The sequence below is a fragment of the Nipponia nippon genome, unplaced genomic scaffold (assembly GCF_047370975.1).
Source record: "Nipponia nippon isolate SJK-2023a ecotype South Korea unplaced genomic scaffold, ASM4737097v1 scaffold_14, whole genome shotgun sequence".
Lineage (NCBI taxonomy): Eukaryota > Metazoa > Chordata > Aves > Pelecaniformes > Threskiornithidae > Nipponia > Nipponia nippon.
In genome coordinates this window covers 14,560,737-14,574,677 of record NW_028262330.1, presented here as the reverse complement: position 1 = coordinate 14,574,677, position 13,941 = coordinate 14,560,737, and the positions used below count along the sequence as shown (strand labels likewise).

General features: G+C 57.4%; 1 non-coding gene across 1 annotated transcript; it reads left to right on the top strand.

Moving 5' to 3' along the window:
- Window positions 1-218: 218 nt before the first annotated feature.
- Window positions 219-300, top strand: TRNAS-GCU (transfer RNA serine (anticodon GCU)). Its single transcript has one exon. It is a non-coding gene; the product is annotated as a tRNA-Ser (tRNA).
- The last annotated feature ends 13,641 nt before the right edge of the window (window positions 301-13,941 follow it).

Sequence of the window (13,941 nt, the reverse complement as noted above, 5' to 3'; positions counted from 1 at the left end):
AGGCTGGTTCCTTCTCGCCCCTGTCAAACAGTATAAAAAGGTGCAGGCGGCAGGAGCAGGAGCAGGAGCAGCAGGAGCAGGAGCTGCAAGATGAGGAGCAGTGGCAGCGGCCTTGACAGCAGCAGCAGGGGCAGGAGCAGGAGCAGGAGAAGCAGCAGCAGGAGCAGTGTCAGCGGCAGCAGTGTCAGCAGTGGCAGGAGCAGCAGCAGCAGCATGCTGACGAGGTGGCCGAGTGGTGAAGGCGATGGACTGCTAATCCATTGTGCTCTGCACGCATGGGTTCGAATCCCATCCTCGTCGGTCAGCCCAACAATGGTCAGGCTTTCTGAGCGTGAGCAGCTCGCTGTGCGCCCCCGACTAAGCCCTTGTTTTGAGAGGGGAGTTGCCTGAAAAGAACTTGCAAGGTTTTGAAGTGGCTCAGGACACACCTCAACCTCTTCCGTCTCCACGTAGGCAAGAGGAACAAGAAGGGAAAGAAGGAAGCCCCAGGGAACTCACAGGATGGACGGTCAGCCTCTCCTCAGTCCCTGGGAAGATGACAGAGCAAAACGTCCTGGAAGTAGTTTCCAAACATAGGCAGCACAGGAAGGTGGCTGGGAGTAGTAAGCATGGATTTATGAAGGAGCAGTCATGCTTAACCAAGCTGCCTGCCTTCTACAGTGAGGTGACTAGCTTGGTGGAGAAGGGAAGAAGAGCAGCGGATGTTGTTTGCCTTGCCTTCAGGAAGGCTCAACCAGCCACGGGAACAAAAACCAAAATACGCGTAAACCACTCCCTGTCAGAGAACATTTCAAGTAAGACGCTTTTTTATGGGAGACCTTGCTCTTACCTGTTCACAGAATCTCAGAATCGCTGGGCTTGGAAGGGACCTCCTGAGATGCTTTAGTCCAAGCCAGCTGCTCCAGCAGGGTCAACTTGAGCTGGTTGCTTAGGACATAGTCCAGTTGGGTTGTGAGTATCTCCAAGGACGGAGAGTCCACAGCCTCCCTGGACAACCCGGTCCGCTCTTTGACCCCCCTCACGGTAAGAAGGTGGTTTCTTGCCCTGAGAAGGAATTTCATGGGTTTTAATTTGTGCCCGTTGCCTCTTGCGCTGCCAGTTGGTACTACTGAGAAGAGTCTGGCTCCCTCTTGATTCCCTTCCATCAGGTAGGGGAAGAATCCCAGCTCTCCCAGCCTCCCCTCGTATTTCAGACACACCAAGCCCTTAACCAGTTGTGTGACAAAGCAGGGATCTGCAGGGAAGACTTCTGCCCCTCTACGCTGCTCTGGTGAGACCCCACCTAGAGTCCTGCGTCCAGCTCTGGAGTCCTCATGGACGTGTTGGAGCGGGTCCAGAGGAGGGCCACAAAAAATGATCAGAGGGATGGAACACCTCTGCTATGCGGAAAGGCTGAAAGAGCTGGGGTTGTGCAGCCTGGAGAAGAGAAGGCTGCGGGGAGACCTTATTGCGGCCTTTCGATGCTTTAAGGGAGCTTATAAGAAAGATGGGGACAGACTTTTTAGCAGGGCCCCGAGCAATAGGAGAAGGGGTACTGGTTGTAAACTAAAAGAGGGTAGATTCAGACTGGATATAAGGAAGACATTTTTCACGATGAGGGTGGTGAAACACTGGAACGGGTTGCCCAGAGAGGTGGTAGATGCCCCATCCTTGGAAACATTCAAGGACAGGCTAGACGGGCAACCTGATCTAGCTGAAGATGTCCCTGCCAGTTGCAGGGGGGGTGGACCTTTTCGGGTCCCTTCCATCCCAAAGCATCCTATGATTCTATGAAGACCCGCACGGAGGCAGGAATAGCCAGCAGCCAGCCATGCCACCAAGGGATGTGCTGTCCCGGGTGGTCAGGAGCGACCTGGCAGGGCTCAGAGGGACAGGGACGATCCAGCGTGGCTATGAAAGGCACAGAGGTGGCTGGAGCCTCTTCCTGCCCACACGACCTCCCCTCTCTTACACACATCTGCACTTCTGCCTCTCTGCCCACCCGCCTCCCTCTCCCAGTCCCTGGACATTTCCTTGGGACATCTCTTCCCCACGACCGTGGGCCTCTTGCTCTCCCCACCCTGCTCGCCTCTGGGTGCACTTCCCAGGAGTTTTGCACTTCCAAGGATGCCTCGTGGCTCGTGGGGATCAGCACCTGTGAGCAGCGTGCCTGGGCACACCAGCATGCAAACAAGATGCAAGAAGAAGAGACTGGGGTTTGGCCAAGGGGCTCAGAGCTCAGAATGCTGCTGACCCCACCCCCTACCCACTCCCCCACCAGCCTCGCATAGCCCTAAGGCCTGCGAGCCAGGTAAAGGCGACCACTGCCCGCTCTGCCAGCCTAGTTGGGTCGGAATCCAGAGGGAGAGTTTGTGGGAGATGAGAAAGGGGCTGCCTGCTGCCGAGAGGTCAGCCTCTTCAGCGGCACCTTAACCGCAGCTGGCCGGCCTCAGGGACGAGAAGAAGAGCAGAACACTTTCTCATTGTCGCATGAGCTTGGAGGTTTGGACAGCCCATATACATATGGCCGACCACACCGATCAACCCAGGCGGAAACACTCAGCACTCAACAAAGGGCACCGAGAGCCTCGTCCAGGCCTCCTTTCTGGCTGATCACGATGAAGGTCTGTGAGTGGGAGAATATCGCACACATGTGCAACGTGGATCCCTCCATCAGCTGGGCTGAGCCATCCCATCTAACCTGTAGCTGGTCCCTGGTTCCACTTGGCCTGGACACCCTGGTCCTTCTGGTAGCCAGCTCCTCCGGTTCTCTTACCCCTAGAGACACAGACCCAAAGAGCCCCGCCCTGTGGGGTCTCTGGCAGTTGGCCAGGAGCCCCGGTTGCCTCCTGTAGCCAGCTCCTTCTGTGACCTCACCCTTAGCGGCGCACACCCATACGTGGCTCCCAAGCCGCTTTACCCACTCGCTGCATCATCTGGCTTGATGCTCGAGAGCAATCACGCACTGACTTGCATACCCTCACACGCTCCACTTGCGGGCACATTATTTCCACTCACCCTGCTCTGTCCCGGTGCCGGCACCCCAGACAAACAGCCCCAATGACCTCTGCTCCCACGCCAGTGACGCCCACCAGCGGGACAGGAACCGCGGCGACCCGTGGTTTGACTCCAGTTGCTGGCCCCTACACTTCCATACGCACACATACACACAGAACAGAGAGCCCCTCATCAGGGAAAATAGTCAGCAATAGAACTCAAGAAGAAGACAGGACAGGCTGCACTGATCAGAAGCAGGGCATGGCCAGGCAAGCATCCTGAACAGCAATCAGTTCTTGAGTGACAGCCATGTCATCCCATCTTCCCTCTCTTTTCTCACCTTTCTTCCTCCAGTACCACCCTGAACCCTCCCTTCCCCCACCTCTGGTTCCTCCCCCAAACCATCCCATACATCCCCCAAAACATCCCGTACTGAGTCTCGTGCTGTCCTGTGCTTCTCTTCCCCTGCACTCATCACCGTTGTCCAGAACTTACAGGCCGCTACAAAGAGCACAGAGACTCTCTCTCAACCAAGAGTCACATGGAGAGGCCAGGGAGAAACCGGGAGAGGTTTCACCTCGAGATGAGAAAGACATTTTTTACAGCGAGAACAATCATTCACGGCAACAACCTCCCCAGGGAGGTGGTAGAGTCGCCATGACTGGAGGTTTTCAAGATGCGATTGGACAGGGTGCTAGATAATCTCATCTAGGCTCCCCTTCCCATGAAAGGATGGACCAAATGATCTTTTGAGGTGCCTACCAATCGGGGTGATTCTATGATCCTATGAATCCGGGAACTACGGAGAAACCCAGAGTTCGACCAAGGGAGGAACTCTTTTGGATACTCTGCTTGTTGGGATTGGAGAAGAGGGGAGAATGAAACATGACTCTCGCACACAGCTGATGCCCAATGTCTTTAATGAGAAAGTCAAAGGGAAATGGAAAGGACGAGAGCTTAAGCAATGCATTTTGGAGGCTGAGTAGAGCTCAGACAAGTGCTGCCATCTGAAGCCAAACCTCCACGCCAGGGATGCTTCTTTGCCACTTCCCCTTCAGGGCTCTGGCAATCGTGTATCACCTAGACGCATTGCTACGGAAGGAAGGAGGAGGTATTTCATGGGGAGCATAAGGTAAAGCAGAGCAAGAGGGGGAAAGAGTAAGGCTGCCTCCAGGAACAGCGGTGGGAGTTTGGCCCCTCTACAGAAAATGGCCGCGCTCTCAGGGCTGGCTGCAGGGCTTTCCTCGAGGCTCCTGGCGCTCGGCCACGGGCAGGCAATCCTCCACGGGCTTCAGCATAAGAGATTGCCCCGTCCCAGAGGCCCGCAGAGCCCACGGCCCAGGCCGGACCACCCAAAGCCCCCCAGCCCCAGGGAGCCCCCAGAAGCGATGGGCACACTGCCAGCGCTGAGAGAGCTCCCCACGGCAGCCGACGCGGTGGATCCCACGGCTGTGCTCTGAGGGGAGGAGCTGAGGATTGGGCCCGGCAGCGTCACCAGGACTGGCGGGGGCTGGATCGTAACGCTGGAGTCGGCGCACCGGATGACGCAGGGCTCGTTGCAGCTGTTGGCAAGCGGGGTTGGGCCGCAGGCAGCTGGCAGGCACGGGCTGTAGCACGACATGTCTCGCGGAGGGAGGCGACCCTGCAAGACCGGGAGGGAGCAGAGGACATTAGCTGTCGGGCCCTTTTTCAGACCCGCAGCTTGGCTCCTCTGAGAACAGGCAGTGCCTGGGAGCTCAGCAGAGAGAGATTTGGGGTGGGGCACGAGTCAAGAAAGCTGTGTCCAGCAGGAGGGCCCGCAATGGTGCCCTGCTGTGCTTTTGGCAGAACACCACCATGCACTCTCCTCTCCACCGCCTTAAGTTCCTCACTGCCTGCTCGCTCCCTGCCGTATCTGAAGACCTCTTCTCTCACCCGCCTGGGACGTCTCACCCACGGGGACCTGAGCTCACCTGGACAGAGTTACTTGCAAGGCCCCCGTGAAATGCAGGGTCCCACTTGGTAAGCATTCTCAAAGGCGCAAGCAGTGGCATGGCCCAACAGCTGATGGACCTCCAGTGTCTGCAGAGAGGGGGTTTCTGGGCATTTTGGTGGGCCTGCGGTGGGTATTTGTTTGTAACTGAAGGGTGACCCGAGAGGGTCCGTCCAAAGGCAAGGAAGCTCCCCCTGTCCAAGTCAAGCTCCTTCGCAGCCTATAGCTCTGCCAGGCACGCCTGCCCCGTGGAGGCACTCTGCTCCCTCCAGTTGCTCCACTACCAAGGGTACCTCTGGAGGCTGAGAGGGTATTTCGCAACAATCCTTCCGCTCAGCCTTGAAGGCTTGGTCGGGAAGGCGCCTCAGAGAAGGTCCTCAGTAAGCCCCCTCCCGGTATGAGGAGATGGATGCCAGGTTTTTCAGACGGGTTGAGCATAGCCTTGGTGCTGTGGCCTTAGGCAGGGAAAGATTTTCTAGTGCAGACCAAGGGGCTCCCTCTTCTTGGCATCGGGCGGTGTACTTCCTGATCATCAGCCCTTGTACCAGCATCAATTTGTTCACTCAGCCAAACAGGTCTCCTTCTGCCCCGCCCCGCCCTCGAGACCCCTGGTCTTGTCAGGTCAGGCTCCTCTCACCCACTTCTCTCGGGAGGGGACATGTCCGAGCAAGAGGCAACAGGGCTCCTCAGGACAGCAGCCACTACGGAAGAAGACGTCTACGGTGGGACCAGCACTCCTGAGGAAGCTCCTCATCATGCCACTAATGCAGAAGGAGCATTGCTGAAGTGCGGATGGGGGAGGAAGTGCCCGGACGTTGGTTAGACAGTGCTGGCCGTGCGTCCGGAGCCTTGGAAAGAACCACGGCTGGCAAAGAAACCAACCGATGCCCTGTTTCGTACCCTACACCGGTCACCGAGGACAAGGGAGGCAAAATACACGCAGCCCTCTCCACGAAAACTGTCCTGCCAACCGAGGAGACAAGAGTACAGGCAAAATGAACTGAGACTTACCAACTTCACAGAGCAGAGGAAGGCACGAGGAGCGGATAGAGGAGCTGGGAGTCGGGCATGCTTTTATACCGCGTCCCAGAGCCCCGGGGGAGCTGAAAAAAATGACACAAACATGAAACAGCAATTTGGGCTTCTCAAAGCTCTGCTGGTAGATGAAAGACATGCCTCCTTTGCCTGAAACGCTTGGCTCCCTTTTCATCCCGGGTAGCACTGAAGTGATTTTGTTGATAGCAATTATGTTTCTTCCGCAGACCAACGCTCGTTTGAGGTCTCACTCCAGTTGCTGGTGAAGCCTTGCAGCAGATCCGGGCCACGAGTAGGTGCTGTGCGCGTCCTGCCCTTCCTGGGCAACATGGCCACCACTTACACGGGCCTTTGCCTGTGGAGCACGCCTGAAGGCCACTCAGAAGGGTCTCTCTTTGACGGGCTGAGGCCCACCCGGAGCAACACCAGTGCCTGCAGGCTATGGAGTTGCTCAGAGCCCAGCCAAGCCTCCGCAGGATGGCTGTTCTGCTGAGGGACAGAGAACGGAGGAGACTCACACCCCCGGGGTGACTGGAAGGTGATGGTTAAACAAGGCCCTCCTGCGGTCTGGAGAGAAAGCCTCTTGTGTGCAGGGATGGGGACACTGAGGCCATTGCTGGAGTGGGGCAGGCTACTCGGTGGCAGATCTCTGCTGCCCTCGGTCCTCGGTGATGCCCACACTTTCCAGCCATGCAAAGGGTGCCCAGCAGTTCAGCTGTTGTCTCCAGTCAGCAAAGGCCAGAGTGTTTTCCTTGGGAACTGCACAGCCCTTGCCTTGCCTGCCAGGACTTTACTCATTACTCTCCCGAGCAGAAGCAACTGCTCAACGTGGCCCTGGAGAGCGATGAAGGAGCCTGCTGACTCATGCCTGAAAGCGAGCCATCACCAAGTGGACCTGTTCGCTTCGGCGCAGTCTTCCCAAACAACACTCGTCTTTGCATCATCGCCGCGTGCCTTGTTCAGGTCACTGACCCAGAGGGTCTGGCTTCTTTTCCCTGGCTCAGGGACGGATTGGCACATTCGGGGCCCTTTAATTGCAAGGTGGCACCAGCAGACCACCTCGGAGTCACCTGTGAGTCACCAAAAAGCGCTGAGGCACTATGAGAGACCTCAGCGCCACCTCGGTGCGAATCATCCATGCACTGGAGGCTATGGAGTTGCTCAGAGCCCAGCCAAGCCTCCGCAGGATGGCTGTTCTGCTGAGGGACAGAGAACGGAGGAGACTCACACCCCCGGGGTGACTGGAAGGTGATGGTTAAACAAGGCCCTCCTGCGGTCTGGAGAGAAAGCCTCTTGTGTGCAGGGATGGGGACACTGAGGCCATTGCTGGAGTGGGGCAGGCTACTCGGTGGCAGATCTCTGCTGCCCTCGGGCCTCGGTGATGCCCACACTTTCCAGCCATGCAAAGGGTGCCCAGCAGTTCAGCTGTTGTCTCCAGTCAGCAAAGGCCAGAGTGTTTTCCTTGGGAACTGCACAGCCCTTGCCTTGCCTGCCAGGACTTTACTCATTACTCTCCCGAGCAGAAGCAACTGCTCAACGTGGCCCTGGAGAGCGATGAAGGAGCCTGCTGACTCATGCCTGAAAGCGAGCCATCACCAAGTGGACCTGTTCGCTTCGGCGCAGTCTTCCCAAACAACACTCGTCTTTGCATCATCGCCGCGTGCCTTGTTCAGGTCACTGACCCAGAGGGTCTGGCTTCTTTTCCCTGGCTCAGGGACGGATTGGCACATTCGGGGCCCTTTAATTGCAAGGTGGCACCAGCAGACCACCTCGGAGTCACCTGTGAGTCACCAAAAAGCGCTGAGGCACTATGAGAGACCTCAGCGCCACCTCGGTGCAAATCATCCATGCACTGGCATCAGGGGCTCTGCGGGAAATGGATTCAGACGTGCAGAGCACCCTAGGCACAACCTCATGTCCGCATTCCTGCAGAAATGCAGCTTTTTGTACGGTGTTGTCATGGCTGTTAGCGCCTTGCCCAACCGCTTGGTGACTCCTTGAGATCCTGTCATGCTCCTTGGTGAAACAGCAGCCAAAGGAAGACCGCACGGACGTGCCCTGACGTTCCCACTCCCGGACGTGTCTGGAGCACAGACCAAATTGAGGAAAGTTGCCGCCCCTGTGTGTCCAGGGCCTGGGGAGTCTGCTTTTTTGACGGACCGGTGTGACAGACCACCGGGCTGAAGCTGCAGCCACTGCGTGGTACCAGATGGTGCCCCCTGCTACCCTATGAGACATGGAGGGGACTGTGCTGGTCTGGAAAGGTCTGGGTGTCGCCGGCCCCGAGAGCTGCCTGGAAAAAGCCCATGCTGCTTGGGAAGATGGGCCACGCTCTCACTCGGGCAGCCGTGCGATTTGGGGGAAGGGTCTTGGAAGGGGCGTGTTGTCTTCTCCTGCAAAGGACTGATGGCTCTGTCTCACTTCTGCTGTCATTTCCAGCAGGGCCATGCTCTGGGGCTGTTGTGCCTTCCTGCCGGCACGGTCGACCCAGTGCCACAGCTCACAGCAGAAAACTGCTCCCTCCGTACAGGCAGAAACAGGTCTCAGGAGTCAGTATGAAGTCAGAAGAGGCACACGTTGCCCACAGCAATTTCCGCGGGGGAAGCTGCCAGCAGGAACCAGCCCCGAGGGAAACTCCCCGAATCGGATGACCTGCCCTATGGCTGCTCTGTTCCCGGCCGGTGCACTAATGGATGACTGCTCAAACTACTGATGTGCACCCAGCAAACGCCAAAGGCCGCGGTGGCTAAGGGGAGAAGCTGAGCACAGCCTTGCTGCTCCTCCCTCTCTGCTCTCCCTTCTGGCAGTTGAGAGGTCGGTCGTGCAAAGAGGAGCAGACGCCAGGACAGACACTCTGCTCCTCACGTAGCCTCCTTTGCCACCAGACAGGAGCATGACACAGCCCGTCACAGCTCTGCTACAGCAGGCAGTCAGTATCATCGCTGGGCTGCTCTCCTCCTTGGCCTGCCATCCTGCCGTGCTGCTGGATGTGGGAAGGGTGGGGAGGCATTCCTCTACCGCAAGAGGAGCCTGGCATTTGCTGCACCTGAGCAAAGCTGAGGCAGTGGGGTGGGCGCACGCATCCACCTGTCTCAGCAGGCGTGTGGTAACACCTGAGGGCAGGAAGTGGACAGCACAGGCCCATCCTTGCTCCACAAGACGCCTTCTGCTTTGAACTGCAGCCTCAAGAGGACATGTCCTGCCCGGGGCTGGCAAGGCAACCAAAACTGAAAAGCACCCTCAGTCAAATGCCTGTGAGGTTACTCCTCAGCCACTTTCACCTTGAACCCTTGGGACTGAGTAGCCACCTTGAGAAAGAGAGTTGACAGATTTCCATAGAAGGAGGCCTTTTTTTTCCCCCTTCCCCTTTTTTTTCCTTTGTTTTGAGGACACCACAGAGCTACCTGGCCCCCTCTAGGAATGGTCCCAGTGCCCCCAGCCCTTCACACAGTGGCTCTTCTCTCCATCTCACAGAGGGGCCTTCTTTGGCCTTCAGCTTCCAACCACCTCTGGGGATGGGAGTCCCCTCCTTTCCGTGTCCCTCGGCCGGACAGGCATCCAGACAGGGCTTGGCTGATTGCTGAGCCCTTCCGTGGCCCTGCGGGGCCTTGTGTTTCTCAGGGTCAGCCTCAGCCCTTCAACAGGAGACCCACGTGAGTGGCCTTCGTCAGGAGTGCTCCACAGATGAAGGCCTGACTGACAGCGGTAGTCACGTTCCCCAGCAAGGATGTGCACAACCCGCACGCAGGGCCTGGAGCTACTGAAACCCTTTCCTGGGAACTGGCATGGGACCTCGAAGGGCCATTGCTTTGAGGAGCCAGCATGTAATGCATCACTGTGCTCTCACCCAAGAGGGAAAGGCAAGCCAGACCTTTCAGGTGAAAGAGACAAGTTCTTCATCTCTTGGCTGCGCTTTGTAAGCCTCAAATTGCCCTTTGTTTACGTGCTTCAGAAAGAAGGTGTGTTCCAGGTCTCCTCAGGCGCTGGCTCACCATATAAAAAGCCTGTGCCACTCCAGGCCCTTCCGTCCACATCTCTTCCCTTGCTCTCCACGGTGAACTCGGTAAGGCTGAACTCACTCCTTCTCTTCCTGCTGGTAGGATTTCTGTCAGGGGGACTGCTTCCCTTCTGTGCGGGGTCCTTCTGATACGTGGTCCAGGCTTGAAAATACACTGCGCTTCCCTCTTGTGGGAGGTGAGTTGGTGAGGGAAGAGGGAAGGCTTTGCTCCCTTCCGAGAGAGGGAGTCAGTTGGGCTCCTTTGTAGCAGTGGCTCTGCTGAAGTCTGAGGCTGGACGACCAGTACCGTCTAAGCCGTCACCAGGTGCTTCCACCCCAGCCATAGCGCAGCGCCAGGCCCTGGTCTCTCTTGGCACGGAAAGGAACTTCCCAGGGAGATCTGGCCCTACCCAGGCACTGTTCGTTCTCAGAGGAGCCAAGCTGCGGGTCTGAAAAAGGGCCCGACAGCTAATGTCCTCTGCTCCCTCCCGGTCTTGCAGGGTCGCCTCCCTCCACGAGACATGTCGTGCTACAGCCCGTGCCTGCCAGCTGCCTGCGGCCCAACCCCGCTTGCCAACAGCTGCAACGAGCCCTGCGTCATCCGGTGCGCCGACTCCAGCGTTACGATCCAGCCCCCGCCAGTCCTGGTGACGCTGCCGGGCCCAATCCTCAGCTCCTCCCCTCAGAGCACAGCCGTGGGATCCACCGCGTCGGCTGCCGTGGGGAGCTCTCTCAGCGCTGGCAGTGTGCCCATCGCTTCTGGGGGCTCCCTGGGGCTGGGGGGCTTTGGGTGGTCCGGCCTGGGCCGTGGGCTCTGCGGGCCTCTGGGACGGGGCAATCTCTTATGCTGAAGCCCGTGGAGGATTGCCTGCCCGTGGCCGAGCGCCAGGAGCCTCGAGGAAAGCCCTGCAGCCAGCCCTGAGAGCGCGGCCATTTTCTGTAGAGGGGCCAAACTCCCACCGCTGTTCCTGGAGGCAGCCTTACTCTTTCCCCCTCTTGCTCTGCTTTACCTTATGCTCCCCATGAAATACCTCCTCCTTCCTTCCGTAGCAATGCGTCTAGGTGATACACGATTGCCAGAGCCCTGAACGGGAAGTGGCAAAGAAGCATCCCTGGCGTGGAGGTTTGGCTTCAGATGGCAGCACTTGTCTGAGCTCTACTCAGCCTCCAAAATGCATTGCTTGAGCTCTCGTCCTTTCCATTTCCCTTTGACTTTCTCATTAAAGACCTTGGGCATCAGCTGTGTGCGAGAGTCATGTTTCATTCTCCCCTCTTCTCCAATCCCAACCAGCGGAGTATCCAAAAGAGTTCCTCCCTTGGTCGAACTCTGGGTTTCTCCGTAGTTCCCGGATTCATAGGATCATAGAATCACCCCGATTGGTAGGCACCTCAAAAGATCATTTGGTCCATCCTTTCATGGGAAGGGGAGCCTAGATGAGATTATCTAGCACCCTGTCCAATCGCATCTTGAAAACCTCCAGTCATGGCGACTCTACCACCTCCCTGGGGAGGTTGTTGCCGTGAATGATTGTTCTCGCTGTAAAAAATGTCTTTCTCATCTCGAGGTGAAACCTCTCCCGGTTTCTCCCTGGCCTCTCCATGTGACTCTTGGTTGAGAGAGAGTCTCTGTGCTCTTTGTAGCGGCCTGTAAGTTCTGGACAACGGTGATGAGTGCAGGGGAAGAGAAGCACAGGACAGCACGAGACTCAGTACGGGATGTTTTGGGGGATGTATGGGATGGTTTGGGGGAGGAACCAGAGGTGGGGGAAGGGAGGGTTCAGGGTGGTACTGGAGGAAGAAAGGTGAGAAAAGAGAGGGAAGATGGGATGACATGGCTGTCACTCAAGAACTGATTGCTGTTCAGGATGCTTGCCTGGCCATGCCCTGCTTCTGATCAGTGCAGCCTGTCCTGTCTTCTTCTTGAGTTCTATTGCTGACTATTTTCCCTGATGAGGGGCTCTCTGTTCTGTGTGTATGTGTGCGTATGGAAGTGTAGGGGCCAGCAACTGGAGTCAAACCACGGGTCGCCGCGGTTCCTGTCCCGCTGGTGGGCGTCACTGGCGTGGGAGCAGAGGTCATTGGGGCTGTTTGTCTGGGGTGCCGGCACCGGGACAGAGCAGGGTGAGTGGAAATAATGTGCCCGCAAGTGGAGCGTGTGAGGGTATGCAAGTCAGTGCGTGATTGCTCTCGAGCATCAAGCCAGATGATGCAGCGAGTGGGTAAAGCGGCTTGGGAGCCACGTATGGGTGTGCGCCACTAAGGGTGAGGTCACAGAAGGAGCTGGCTACAGGAGGCAACCGGGGCTCGTGGCCAACTGCCAGAGACCCCACAGGGCGGGGCTCTTTGGGTCTGTGTCTCTAGGGGTAAGAGAACCGGAGGAGCTGGCTACCAGAAGGACCAGGGTGTCCAGGCCAAGTGGAACCAGGGACCAGCTACAGGTTAGATGGGATGGCTCAGCCCAGCTGATGGAGGGATCCACGTTGCACATGTGTGCGATATTCTCCCACTCACAGACCTTCATCGTGATCAGCCAGAAAGGAGGCCTGGACGAGGCTCTCGGTGCCCTTTGTTGAGTGCTGAGTGTTTCCGCCTGGGTTGATCGGTGTGGTCGGCCATATGTATATGGGCTGTCCAAACCTCCAAGCTCATGCGACAATGAGAAAGTGTTCTGCTCTTCTTCTCGTCCCTGAGGCCGGCCAGCTGCGGTTAAGGTGCCGCTGAAGAGGCTGACCTCTCGGCAGCAGGCAGCCCCTTTCTCATCTCCCACAAACTCTCCCTCTGGATTCCGACCCAACTAGGCTGGCAGAGCGGGCAGTGGTCGCCTTTACCTGGCTCGCAGGCCTTAGGGCTATGCGAGGCTGGTGGGGGAGTGGGTAGGGGGTGGGGTCAGCAGCATTCTGAGCTCTGAGCCCCTTGGCCAAACCCCAGTCTCTTCTTCTTGCATCTTGTTTGCATGCTGGTGTGCCCAGGCACGCTGCTCACAGGTGCTGATCCCCACGAGCCACGAGGCATCCTTGGAAGTGCAAAACTCCTGGGAAGTGCACCCAGAGGCGAGCAGGGTGGGGAGAGCAAGAGGCCCACGGTCGTGGGGAAGAGATGTCCCAAGGAAATGTCCAGGGACTGGGAGAGGGAGGCGGGTGGGCAGAGAGGCAGAAGTGCAGATGTGTGTAAGAGAGGGGAGGTCGTGTGGGCAGGAAGAGGCTCCAGCCACCTCTGTGCCTTTCATAGCCACGCTGGATCGTCCCTGTCCCTCTGAGCCCTGCCAGGTCGCTCCTGACCACCCGGGACAGCACATCCCTTGGTGGCATGGCTGGCTGCTGGCTATTCCTGCCTCCGTGCGGGTCTTCATAGAATCATAGGATGCTTTGGGATGGAAGGGACCCGAAAAGGTCCACCCCCTGCAACTGGCAGGGACATCTTCAGCTAGATCAGGTTGCCCGTCTAGCCTGTCCTTGAATGTTTCCAAGGATGGGGCATCTACCACCTCTCTGGGCAACCCGTTCCAGTGTTTCACCACCCTCATCGTGAAAAATGTCTTCCTTATATCCAGTCTGAATCTACCCTCTTTTAGTTTACAACCAGTACCCCTTCTCCTATTGCTCGGGGCCCTGCTAAAAAGTCTGTCCCCATCTTTCTTATAAGCTCCCTTAAAGCATCGAAAGGCCGCAATAAGGTCTCCCCGCAGCCTTCTCTTCTCCAGGCTGCACAACCCCAGCTCTTTCAGCCTTTCCGCATAGCAGAGGTGTTCCATCCCTCTGATCATTTTTTGTGGCCCTCCTCTGGACCCGCTCCAACACGTCCATGAGGACTCCAGAGCTGGACGCAGGACTCTAGGTGGGGTCTCACCAGAGCAGCGTAGAGGGGCAGAAGTCTTCCCTGCAGATCCCTGCTTTGTCACACAACTGGTTAAGGGCTTGGTGTGTCTGAAATACGAGGGGAGGCTGGGAGAGCTGGGATTCTT